The following is a 12,674-nucleotide window of genomic DNA, read 5'->3' on the forward strand; positions in this document are numbered from 1 at the left end:
CTGCATTACAGGTAGATTCTTTACCATCTGAGCTACCAGGGCCCTGGTAGAGTCTATAAAAACACACATCTTTGTTGAGTGCCAGGTGCTCCCTGAAGGGACTCAAGAGAAAAGAGGTTGGAAGTTGCAGTGTCTCTTATATTGCAAACCCTAATTATTTTCACAATACACTACTGGATACATAGGCTAACTTGTGCATCCAGGGACAACCCATGAGCATGAACCCCAGAAGACAAAGATCATGGGGCCCATCTTGGTAGATGCCAACAACACACACCTACTCGTGCCGCCAACAGTTGCAGGCATCCCTAGGGACTTCCCTGATGGTCCAGTGGTTAAGACTTCGCCTTCCATTGCAGAGGGTGCGTGTTCAATCGCGGTCAGGGAACTGAGATCCCGCATGCCTTGGGGCAATTAAGCTCGAGGGCCAAAACAAAAGATACCAAATGCCACAATCAAGACTCGACAACACAGCCAAATTAATAAGTAAATAAATCTTTTAAGTTAATTAATTTAAAAAAATACAGAGTTCCCAGTCTAGTGGAGGTGACAGGCATTACTTATAAAATCACACAAAGAAGTATGTGATCATGCGTGAGCCTTGGAGCAAATTATATGATTCTCTTAGAGTGTGGAATAGGAGACAGACCAGCCCTGCTAGTCAGGTTTGACCAGGGTTTTAGCTCTGCCACTTATTTTCAATGTGCCTTTGAGCAAGAATTCAACCTCTTTTAGTGTCATTAGGCTCCGCTGGAAAATGAGGACAAGGTCAATGGCTACAAGAATATTAGAGGACTCCAGGTTCCAAGATAGCTATTCCTGGTATGCATGGATACCAAATTAAGAAACTGAAAATTTCAAGAGAGCATTTTGGTGCGGACAGATTCTTTCTTAAGGCTTCCTTTGCTAATGTTTGTCATCGCATTTGTCAAAGATCTTGTGTATTCATTCAACAAATATTTATTGAGCGTCTAATATGTGATATGGACTTCCCAGGTTGCTCAGTTGTAAAGAATTTGCCTGCCAAAGTAGGAGACATGGGAGACACAGGTTCCATCCCTGGATCGGGAAGATCCCCCGGGGAAGGACATGGCAGCCCACTCCAGTTTTCTTGCCTTGAGAATCCCATGGATAGAGAAGCCTGGTGGGCTACAATCCATGGGGTCGCAAGAGTCGGACACAATTTAGCGACTGAGCATGCATGCATGCGTTATGTGATCTGGCCCCTAATTCCCTGAGCCAGGAGCTACATGAGTGAGCAAGTCAAACAGACATCCCCACCCTCGTGGAGTTTATGATCTATGGGACAGCCAGCATACAATGGAAGATGAGACTCAGCCAACGTGGCCAAGGTTTTCACTGAGGGTGTCCTGACATCACAGTGGATCCCCTGTATTGCTCAGTAGAGTCGCAAAACCAATCAGAAACTCCAGCAATGGAAAAACCCTGAATAAATCACCTTGCCCCCATGGCAGCCAAGAGACAGAGGAATGCATGGGCAGGGACATCTCAGAGCAGTGGGTCAGTCCCCTGATATTTTAATAAACTGTCAGGGAACCACACATCCCACCTTAATCTCAGCCCGGGTGAATTCTGGTCCCTGCTCTTGTTTCCTCAATTTCTTCCCCACTAAGGTCAAGCCATGAACATCTCCTAGCTCAAAATTCAAAAATGAATCTCCCAAGGCAATTCCCCTGTGGTCCAGTGGTTAGGACTCCAAGCTTCCACTGTTGGGGGGGCGGGGTGGTGGTGGCGCGGCATGGGTTTGATCCCTGGCTGGGGAACTAAGATCCCACATGTCATGCAAAAAAAAAAAAAAAAAAAGTGAATCTCCTTAAATTCTATTCAGTCAAAAAGCACTCAGTGATGCCTGTTATAAGTTGAATTGTGTCATCGAACAACTGCATGTTGATGTCCTAACCCCTGGAGCCTGTGAAATAGGGTCCTGGCAGATGCAATCAGGTCAAGACGAGGTCATACTCAAGTGGGATGGGCTGTAACTCAATATGATGGGTGTCCCTATAAGAGGAGGGAACTTTGAACACAGAAGGCAAGAAGGCATGAGAAGACGGGAGCAGAGATTGAGAGGTGCAGCTGCAAACCGAGCAGTGACGAGGATGGGCAGCCACCGCGAGAAGCTGGAAGAGGCACGGAAGGATCGCTCCCTGGAGCCTTGGGAGGGGGCACGGCCCTCCAACCCCTCGATCCCAGATCTCCGCACTGGGAGAGCATACATTTCGGTTCTTTTCAGGCCCCCAGTACATGGTTCTTTGTCACAGGAGCCCCAGGAAACAAATATGATACCCAAATTTTGGAAAAGAGCTTGACATTGAGTTTTCACTCAATATTTCCATCTCACTAATGAGAAAACAGAGGAGACTCAGAGACAGGAAGGCACAAGACCCAAAGTCACCCAGGAAATGTGTGCTCAAGCCAGACCTGATCTCCCAGTCCCCACCTTGGAAGATACTGGGTTTCTTTCTTTTTTCCTTTTCTTCTTGTCATCACCTGGCCCCAGTCGGTCTTAATGCTGCTATCATTTATTATTTCTGCAAGAAAGAAGAGGCTTGGGAGCCTCTTCTGTGTTTTCCAGGCGGTCTGTTTTTGCTGGCTTTGCATGAAAACGGCCAGGCCGTTGGCTCCACAGGGTGATGGGCTGACTCGGGTTGTGATGTGAGTTGTAAGCACAATGACAGACTACTCCGGGAATGGCGCTGGGCACGGTCTAGCGAAGTGGACTAGAAAACCACAGCGTGTCAAGAGTGTCTACAAGTGCCGTGTGGTTTCCTAATGCAACTCTCTGCCAGGGTGCCTGCGAGCCCAGTGGGACTTTCAAAGCCTCGGTATCATTCTTTGAAGGGGAGGAGGGAGGAAAGAGGAGGAAGGGGAGAGTTGAGTTTCTGCTTAAAGGCCTCCAAGATTCCATTTTAGGATATATAATTACAGCTTTTCATGCCAGTTCCAACTCAAAGGTGCAGAATTTTTGACAGGCCCCCAAAGCATGAAGGCAGATAACCTGAGGGACAAAGGGAGATGGAATCAAGACCGAGCGGAATCTGGCAGTCTCTAGGGGCCAGAACCAGACTGAGACACTAGAGACTAGAGTCAGCCCCTTGGAGACAGCCTGGAGGTGGATACACAGTCCTTCCCTCACCTCCAGCCACGAGGCTGACCTTAAGGAAACGAGACAGCATGAACCTTCTCCGCATCCTTGTAGCCTGAGCCTCTGGTTGGAGACTCTGGGGCACTGCTCTAATTCAGGACAACTCGGGAGTCCCCTTGGCAGGCAAAAGGCAGGCGGTGTGCTGAAGCTGGCCTGGATTTTGAAGTCAGCGGGGGCCAAGCTACACTCCTAGATCAGTGGCCAGTGTGCTGTGGGACCAAGTCAATTCACCCCTTTAAACTTTGGATGCTGCATTTATAAATGGGATAGTGATACCTTCCTCAAAGGGTTATAATGTGTAGCCCAGGAACTTTCATTGTGGACCCTGAAATCAGACCACGAAGGGAGAGAATTCCCTGGTGGTCCAGTGGTTAGGACTCCACGCTTCCACTGCAGGGGTCATGGGTTCAATCTCTGGTAGAGGAACTAAGATCTCTCATACTGTATGGTGCAGCCAACATTTTTTTTAAATCTAAGACTGCCATTGGGGATTTCCCTGGCAATCCAGTGGTTAAGACTTTGCCTCTGAAAGCAGGGGGTGCAGGTTCAATTCTTGCTTGGGGAGCTAAGATTCCACAGGCCTCATGACCAGAAAACCAAAACAGAAAACAGAAGCAATATTGTAACAAACTCAATAAAAGACTTTACAAATGGTCCACATCAAGAAAAAAAAAAAATCTTAAAAAAAAAAAAAAACTATCCACCAAGGGATATAGACACAGGCTCCCCACTCCTGCCCTGTGTCTGGAAATTCCCCTGGAGAAGGAAATGGCACTCTAGTTTTCTTGCCTGGAGAATCCCATGCACAGAGGAGCCTGGCAGGCTACAGTCCACGTGGTTGCAAAGAGTCGGACATGACCGAGCGACTAACACTTCCCCCTCCTGCCAGCTGGAGAAGCTATGGGAAGATTCCCAGCTCTCTGCGGCCCAGTCTTCTTATCCCTGGCTCAGACCTGCGGTGGACAAGATGGGGACACACCCATACCCTCTCCACACCATTCCCATGCAGGTCAACCCAATGCGTCCAACTACAAGCACCGGCAATTCTCTGCCCAAGGAATTTCCTTGGTCCCAGGGACCCACATGGCCTTCACATGGCACAGATGAGGGGTACCAGGAGTTAAGGCCCCTGGAGGAGCCCTCCATCCACTAGGAGGGGCTGGAGTTGACACATAACTACCCCTAACTTCCTGCCTAGTGAGACAACTCGGGCATGTCCAATGCTATCTTTCTGAAGATCCCCCACGGAAACGTCACCCCAGTTGCCCACTGTAGAGATGCTGATATTACTGAGCAAGGGGGTGGCTTGCCCAACTTCTTCTCTTTCTAGCCTTACTGTTTCACTTTCTTATGCAGCCTCTTGCGATCTCCCAAATTAACCACTCAGACTCGAGTCCTGTCGTAGGGGCATCTGTAGGATTCAGGTTCTCAGCACTACCTCACAGAGATCTTGGGAGATGAAATACATGGATCGATGCAAAGTTCTTAAAGCAGTGCCTGCCACATAGTCCAGTCATGATTAAGAGAGTCTGTTATTATGAGGTTTAGACTAAGCTGGCTCATGGCATGTGTAAAGCATCTTCACATAGTAAGGAAGCACTTGACGATGGCTGTGTCATTGTACAGAGGTGGAAACAGACTCAGAGACCCTAAGGAAACTTCCCAAGGTTGCATTCAGTAATGGGTGGTGTTCAGGTGGAACACTTCATTGGTCCTACTCTTCAGAACATCTTTCAGGGAGGGGGGGTCGGGGAGAGAGAGGCAAGACTGTGACCACGAGGACAAAGGGTTATGTGCACCCCAAGCCTCACTCTCCTTGGTCTATGGAGAATCCAGGAGCGTGAACAAAGACGGCTTTGGAGCTGCAAGCCCTGCAGATAGGGGCATGTAGAAACAAAGCCATGGCTCTAAGTCCTGGCCATTGACCCTTCCCCCAGCTATCCATTATCGTGAACGGGAATTTTATGCACCCTCTACGCCAATCACCTCTTCAATTACCTCTTGTGGGGGTGGGGGCAGAGACAGGCCCAGTGGCATCTGATGTCACGTGTGATTTAGGGTAAGTCACACTTAAGAGGGCATTTGAGGTTAAAGAACAGGGAATTCTGGGCCTGTTTATAAATCAACAGGCTTGAGGTTTTCATTATTCACCTTCTAGAGCATGGAGCAATATGACTCATTGGATCATAAAAGAGATCAAATAGCTCTGTTGCTAATAATTCTTTCCCTGACCCATTCTCTGGCACATTTGGTTTGTAAACAGAGTTTTAATGGCATCCCTTGGACATAATAACATCATTTCTTTATAGCACCTTGGCCGCCTCGCCACTCTTGGCTGTAATCGGGTTTAGGTTTAAATGTCCCTCATTTGTGGGCACTAATGTTGTTTGGTGTTTTAAGAACTACTTAAGGCCAAGGAGATTGCCCCTTGAAAGGCTTGAAGCAGCCCCTTTCAGAACACAGCACTCTAGCGAGCCTGGTCTAGAAGCCACAGCCTTCATCCCAAGCCCATCCTCGGGACCCCGAATGCTGAGAGTCACGGTTCCTTCCCCAACCCCACATCTCCAGGGAACGTCTTCCTGCAAGGGGTCCTCGGCGACCTCCAAGTTGGTCTCTCAAAAGTGTCAGGAATGTCAAATGAGCTCCTGGCGCCCCATCTGGTTTTATGGGTAAGACAGGATTGTTCATTAACTCACCATCACACGCAGAGATGGTCTGAGTTTGGAGGCAATAAGAGGGCGGCTTGGTGATCACGGAGCGGCATAAGGAAGGGAACAAGAGAAAAGAGTGGACACGTCATTAAAAGGATGGAAAATCCCCTTCAGGACAGCTTTTCCTGAACTTTCGTCCTTTCTGTACCGCTCGACAATTTAAGCCAGATCTGAGCACTTCTCTTATTATTATTTACTTGCTGTTTTTCTGTTTGTTTAAATTAACTCACTTTATCCACTCTTAAATGCTTGCCAGAAATAAGAGGTAACCATAAAAAGGAATATGGGCCCACCATCCTTAATCCCTAAACCCCAGAACCAGATGTGTTTCAAAATTCAGAAATTTCCAGAGAGGTTACACAACTTGTCCAAGGGCACACAGTTGCAGATCTAAACTGTCTCCCAACCTCAAAGCCTGGGACCTTTGTCCTCTGTGAGAAAAACATGAACTGAAAGATACATGTCGATCATGCCTGCAACCTGGGGATGCCACCTATGGAAAGGAGGGAGCTTGCAAAACTCTTGGATGTCAGTGAATTCCCAGGTCTCTGGACACCAGATGCTACACACCTGGTCTCCAGTGCTGAGGTCGTGCCAACAGGTGGGACCCTCAAAATTAGTATCTGGAGGGACGTCCCTCTTTTTCATTCCAGGAAGAGGAAAAAGCAAGTCTGTTTTCAGGCTGCCGTGCACTGCAGGGCCTGGTTGGCATCTGGGAAAATCAATCCTTCTGGAAGGAAATAAAGCAGGACAGCCAGGTTTCTGGGATTATAGTTCTCTCTCTCACCTGGGAGCCTTCTGCCAAATGACCCCAGGGAAGAGTCAGTCCAATGAAAGGCAGGCTCCCTCTCCAAGGAAAACTCGATTCTGGGGCACCAGGAGAGAAGCCATTCTTGGGGGAGGCAGAAGGGGGCAGAGGAAACCCCAGGTAACATGGATAATAACAGCTCACCTCTGCGGCACCTTTCATCTGGCGCTCTCAAAGTCATTTACCACCACCCAATTAATTTTCTCAACATCCACTACGCCATCAGCCCACCCCTCAAAGGTGTCATTATCGTTCTTTTATGAGCCAGGCAACTAAGAGGTTAGTTGGCTGGCTCAAGGCCACAAAACAGTTGTAAGGCAGAAGCCAAATTTGGGATGATTGCCTTCCTCTGATCACAAGGAACTGAAAAGAAAAGGTTCATTTGTTGGAGAGGCCCTGATTACCACTTTTCATCATTCATTCATGCATCATTCATTCCCCTATCCCTCCATCCACTCATTCATTCATCCGTCTATCCATCATTCCATCTTCCACCCATTTATTCATTCATCCACTCATCCGTCCATCTCCATTCACTCACTCAATTCATTTGGCAAGCCTTGCTTGACACCCTGCCATGTGCCTGGCACGGTACAAAGGGCTGAGGACTAAAACCATAACCAAGACAAAGTACCTACTACCATCTAGAAGTTCTCCAAATATTTATTTTTTTCCATTCCTACAAGACTTTACAGCCCACAAATATATTTTCTTTCACAGATTCTGTGAAACAGAGGTGTTTATTTCAATTGCCCAGATGAAGAAACTAAGACCTAGGCAGGCCAGGCCACTCTGCAGAGCTAAGGTCTAGACCTGGATCCCTTCTATTCTGCAGCATCCTGATTAAGCCAGTCTTTCTAGTTCCTGGGAAAATCCCCATGGGGCCTTGATTAGGTCAAGGGCTTTGCTCATCCAGCAAAAGGGTCTCTTACCAATAACCTTTGAGTTGGCTAATGAAATAGCTAGATTGATGAAAATACTGGATTGGACTCTCATGAGAGCATGAAAATAAAACTTTATACCAGAAAAGCAAGTCTGATGAAAATGACCGGGGCATTCAGATGTATAAGTTAAACCATCAAGTAAGGCTGGAGGACAGATGACTTTTTCTAAGCTCAGTGTGGACAATTTATCTCCCTTCAAGTATTTTTTTTTTTTTTTTAGACCAAGGCTCCTTTCCTGCTTTCATTTAGGTATGCGGTAAGCACAGAGCTAAGGGCTAGAGAGAAACTTCCCAAACAAGTCCTAGGGAAGTTTAAAACGTACACTGAAGGAGTAGTTGAATTACATCATTTTCTGATCATAAGGAACTGTGCTGGAGGGGCCCCTGATTACCACTCTTAGTCATTCATTTATTGATCACTTGTTTATCCATTCATTCATTCCTCTATCTGTCTATCATTTCTTCCTTCCGTCCTTTATTCATTCATCTATCCATCCTCCCATTTATTCATCCATTCATTCATCCTTCTCCATAGCTTTGAAATGTTCCATGACATAAAAATAAATTTTAAAAATGATCAGCTCCTGAAAAACACTACCTAAGTCACAGAATAAAACTTCACATCAACAGTAATAAATCAGTTCAGTTCAGCTCAGTTCAGTCACTCAGTCGTGTCTGACTCTTTGCGACCCCATGAATTCCAGCACGCCAGGCCTCCCTGTCCATCACGCCAGGCCTCCCTGTCCACCACCAACTCCCGGAGTTCACTCAGACTCACGTCCATTGAGTCAGTGATGCCATCCAGCCATCTCATCCTCTGTCGTCCCCTTCTCCTCCTGCCCCCAATCCATCAGTAATAAATATGTAGCCTTAAAAACATGCATATATGCGGTCTTGATAGGTTGTGATGAGAACGGCAATTCACATTTTGCGTGGCCTTCATCACCCAAAACCCCAAACCCATAACCTTAGTCTAATCACAAGAAAAACATCCAAGAGACTCACACTGCGGGCCATTCTACAAAATGCCTGAGCAGTACTCCTCAGAACTGTCAAGATCACGAAAAGGAAAGTCTGGAAAACTGTCACATCCAAGGAGAGTCTAAAGACACATAGCGACTAAATGTAATTTAGAATTTTGGGACAGAAAACGGTTCATTAATCGAAACAAAGGCATCACACTCACATAAGATGTTAACAGTAGGGGAGACCGGGTATGGGGTCTATAGGAACCCTCTGTACTATCGTCACAATTTTTCTGCTATTAATGTGGAATGATTCTAAAATTAAATATTGATTAAGAAAAACAATCATCTGCATATAAAAACCACCTTGTATATACAACTACTATGCAAAATGGATAATTAATGAGGACCTACTGTGTAGCACAGGGAACTCTACTCAGGGCCCTGCAGTAACCTAAATGGGAAGGAAATCCAGAACAGAGGGAATATATGTATATGTATAATTGATTCACTTTGCTGTACAGCAGAAACTGACACAACATTGTAAAGCGACTATACGCCAATAAGAATTAATAAAAGATTAAAATTTAAAGCAATCATGTGTGTCACTGAAAAGAGTAATCAAAAGAGAAGCAGAATCAATGAAAAGAGAAGCAGGGCCACGAGGGAGGAATTGCTTTCTGACTTTCAGTTATACAGATTATGCCTTTCTGAGACTTGGTGGACATGGCTGTGTAAAATCTATCACGCACACAAGCAAGCTAAGTCACTTCAGCTGTGTCTGACTCTTTGCGGCCTTATGGACGGTAGCCCACCAAGCTTCTCTGTCCGTGGGATTCTCCAGGCAAGAATACTGGAGTGGGTTGCCATGCCCGCTTCCAGGGGATCTTCCTGACCCAGGGATCGAACCTGTGTCTCCTGTGACTTGTGCATTGCAGGCAGATCCTTTACCACTGAACCTCCAGGGAAGCCCACCCATCACCCGTTCATTCCCTTTATAGGTAGCTATTGAACATTTTCTGTTTCACATTTGCTTGATCTCCAAGATCTTGGGATACCTAAACTGTTGACCATCATCATCTTTCCAACTGAAGCAAGTGTTGTGTTGGGGTGAAGCCATTCCCGGTATCCTCAGCCCATCCTGTTATGCCCTTCCTCTTAAATCCTTAAGCCCCAGCCAAGGGCTGTGCATCAGTGGAATCCCAACAAGGAAGGACAGACCACCAACAAGGAATGAGACTGGGATTTCCCTGGTGGTCCAGTGGCTAAGAATCTGCCTCCCAATGCAGGGGACACGGGTTCAATCCCTGCTCTGGGAACTAAGATCCCACATGCCTCAGAGCAATTAATCGTGCACACCGCAACTAGAGAGAACCCTGCACCCCCCAACAATGATCCCACATGCCATAACTAAGACCTGAAACAACCAAATAAATAATGAGAAGGGCCTTGCCACAATGAGACACAACTAGACAGTAGCCTGCACACAACGAAGAGGCCACGTGCTGCAAGGAAAACCCAGCACAGCCAAAAATAAGAACATAAATTAATTAATTTTTAAAGATGGAAGGAGGCCACAAATCCTCGCAAAGACATCATGACCCATTCCCTCTGCCATCACTCGTCAGACGTGATATTGGGGCATCGCCTACCCTGGTAAATATTTCCTGAGTCAGCAGTCACTGTGGAACCTGCAATGAGGGAAGTACAAGGAATACTAAATTAAGCATGGCATAGCACAGGCCTCTGAACAGCCCTTGGCATTGCATCTTTCATCCAAGAAATCACAAAAAACTTGTCCAAACATTAATTAATCTGTCCCACAACACCCCTGCTATTATTAAGCCCATTTTACAGATGAAGAAAAAAACACTACATGATGTCAGGTGAGCAATGAGTTGGTGGTTCAATCCTCAACCAAATGGCAGGCTCTGTTTGGGAGGAAGGAAGTAAAGTCCAGGAGGGGGACAGCTAGGCACTCAATAACCAATAGTTCTGCCTCTAGCTTCCCCACCACCTGGAGAGTCTCAGAGGACACAATGGAACAAAGAGGTTTTGGATTTAGACAGATTTGGCTTTGGGGACTGCGACTTGGCTGTTCACATGTTGTGTGACTACAGGGAAGATGCATAACCTTCATATGCCTCCATTTCTCCAAACGTGAACTGGAGAGTAGATGTTACCTTACAGAGGGCTGGGGCAGGATTCAGAGGACAGCTTAGACATAGCCAACTGGGGACAACTGGAAAATGAGATTTCTGCTGGAATTTGACGTCTGGCAACCTCGCTTGAACTTTAAGCGTGCAACTGAGGGGCAGGGAGACACAGTGCTCCTGGCACCGGTTCTGTGGTGTGGGGCACAAGTGGTAAACCTGAGGAACAGAGTTTTAGGACTGGTTAAGGGAGATCAGGTAAGGTTTGATCAAGCCCACAGACATGAGTAAAGAGGGGAACTCTGGGAATGATACCACCATAAGTAGACTCTAAAGGGCAGCTGTTGAGAGGAAAGGGGGTTTTTCATTTGGTATCAGTTCACACACACACCCCTAATGCAAGGACCCATAGGTGCTCTGATGAGTTGTTTATATTGGGGTTTTTTTTTTTTTGGTTTCTTACATTATAACTTTTAAAAATTTATTTATTTGATTGGAGATAACTACAATATTGTGATGGTTTTCTGCCACACATCAACATGAATTGGCCATAGGTCCCCTCCATCCTGAACCCCCCACCACTTGCCTCCCCACCCTACCCCTCCAGGTTGTCATAGAGCACCAGCTTTGGGTGCCCTGCTTCATGCATCAAACTGTCCGTGATTTCCTATTTTACATAAGGTAATGTATATGTTTCAATGCTGTTCTCTCAAATCATCTCACCCTCTCCTTCTCCCACTGAGTCCAAAAATCTGTTCTTTACATCTGTATCGCCTTTGCTGCCCTGTACATGGGATCATTGGTACCATCTTTCTAGATTCCATATATATGCATTAATACACAGTATCTGTCTTTCTGTTTCTGACTTACTTCACTCTGTATAATAGGATCTAGGGTCCTCCACCTCATTAGAACTGACTCAAATGTCTTCCTTTTTATAGCTGAGTAATATTCCATTCCGAATATGTACCACAACTTCCTTATCCATTCATTCCAGCTAGTTTTAAGCAGTCAAAAACAAGGGCAAGGTGGAAGCTCTTCTCCAGGACAAATGCTCGTGCCCCAGGGCTGGTTTCAGACATTTTCTATCCAGGCGACAATGAAGTGCATGGTGGCCTGGAACACCTTCCTCTTGATCACTATACACAGTGACCTTTCCACTCAGACTCTGAAACATAGGCTCCTTCTCTCTCCCATTTCTCTGTGCAGTGAGTGCCCTTCCCCTGGGTGCTCACGGCAGCCACCTCCCATCTCCCATATCCCTGTTTCCAGAGAACCACATGCATCAGCAGTTCCCAGACTCCATGGAGCATGGAAGGAGGGCGGGAAGGGAGAAGGTAAACGCCACACAAGCTTCAGAAGAGACGCAGATCACCAGCACCTTCACAGAGCAGATTTCAATAAACGATCACTAAACGATATTGAGTTTATAAAAAGATCCTTTACTCCATTACCTTCAAGAACTGGTCTAGGAAATCTCTCCAGGCAGATCTTCAGAGCCAGTGGAGTACTAAAGGAACTGAAAGCAGATAAGCAAAGTCACGGGACTCCCCCGGCAGTCCAGTGGTTAGTACCTCACCTTCCAATACCGAGGTTTCCGGTTCCATCCCTGGTGGAGGAGCAACGATCCCACGTGCCTCGCATCCAAAAAACCAGAACATAAACAACAGAAGCAATATCATAACAAATTCAAAAAAGACTATGAAAAATGGTACACATTAAAAAAAATTTTTAATTAAAAAAGAAAACTCAAAGCCAACGGGAGCAGCTAAAAACAATGGGAAAAAAATGGGAAAGACAAAGGAAGCAGCTAAGGAGACGAAGGCAAACAGTAAGGTCAGCTGGGATGTGAATATGAGAGCAGTGCATGGGAAATTGGAAAGCAGAAAGAGGGGAAAGTGTCCTGATCCATAATATAATATTGTTATGAA

The sequence above is a fragment of the Ovis canadensis genome, chromosome 17 (assembly GCF_042477335.2).
Source record: "Ovis canadensis isolate MfBH-ARS-UI-01 breed Bighorn chromosome 17, ARS-UI_OviCan_v2, whole genome shotgun sequence".
NCBI lineage: Eukaryota > Metazoa > Chordata > Mammalia > Artiodactyla > Bovidae > Ovis > Ovis canadensis.